Source organism: Otolemur garnettii, unplaced genomic scaffold, assembly GCF_000181295.1.
Source record: "Otolemur garnettii isolate 467f Iridium unplaced genomic scaffold, OtoGar3 scaffold00059, whole genome shotgun sequence".
Lineage (NCBI taxonomy): Eukaryota > Metazoa > Chordata > Mammalia > Primates > Galagidae > Otolemur > Otolemur garnettii.
The window spans coordinates 11192798-11193653 of NW_003852454.1; positions in this window are offsets into that span (position 1 = coordinate 11192798).

Sequence of the window (856 nt, forward strand, 5' to 3'; positions counted from 1 at the left end):
CACAATGGGTTTGCAAAGCCCAGAAAGGGAAAGTGTGTGATCAGAGGAGAGAGTCATTTGTTGCTCAGTGACCTTGAGAATTAATCAGAATGAAGATTAGAGGGCCAGTCTTGAGGTGAGCAGGATTAGATGAGGTGAGAAGAGATAGCTCCTGGCTTCAGAACAGGTTTGCCAAGATGTACAAACAAAGACAATCTCAGGGAATGATGGTCTCATGAGAGAATGAGGGTAGGCAAAGAAGCAGAGTCCCAGTGTGTCAAGGAAGATGAGGTCTGGAGCATCTGGACAGGATGTAAGGAGTCTTTGATTTGGAGCAGATGTGTCCACTGCATTTTTCAGAGTTCTATAATGTATTTATGTTTTCATCTTCTCTAAAACCTGTATAATAAAACCCATGCTAATCAGCCCGACTGCCAAGGAAACACTGATAGGAGCTGCAGAGGCTGACGGCACTTACACTGACCCCAGACCATCATCAAGGGGCAGTCACCCCAATAGCCCAGAAATATTGATTCTTGTGTTCTGATGCTGATGTTCTGGTGGTGGATGGATCAGGTGTTGCTGTTCACATCCCTGATCTCCAAATGTAAGCTCAGCCTCCAAGACCATGGACTGACAGACCCGGCAGCAGGTCCTGGCTTTTCTTTGCCTCTGCTTCAGGGTTCTTTTTTTTGGGGGGGGGAATAACAATCAAATTTATTTATTTATTTATTTATTTATTTATTTTTTATTGAATGGTAACTATGTACATTAATGTACTTCTGGGGTACAGTGTGGGGTTTTCACATGCAATCTGAAATACTTCCATCAAACTGGTCAAGACGGCTTTCATGTCATTTTCTCAGTTATTGTTTTA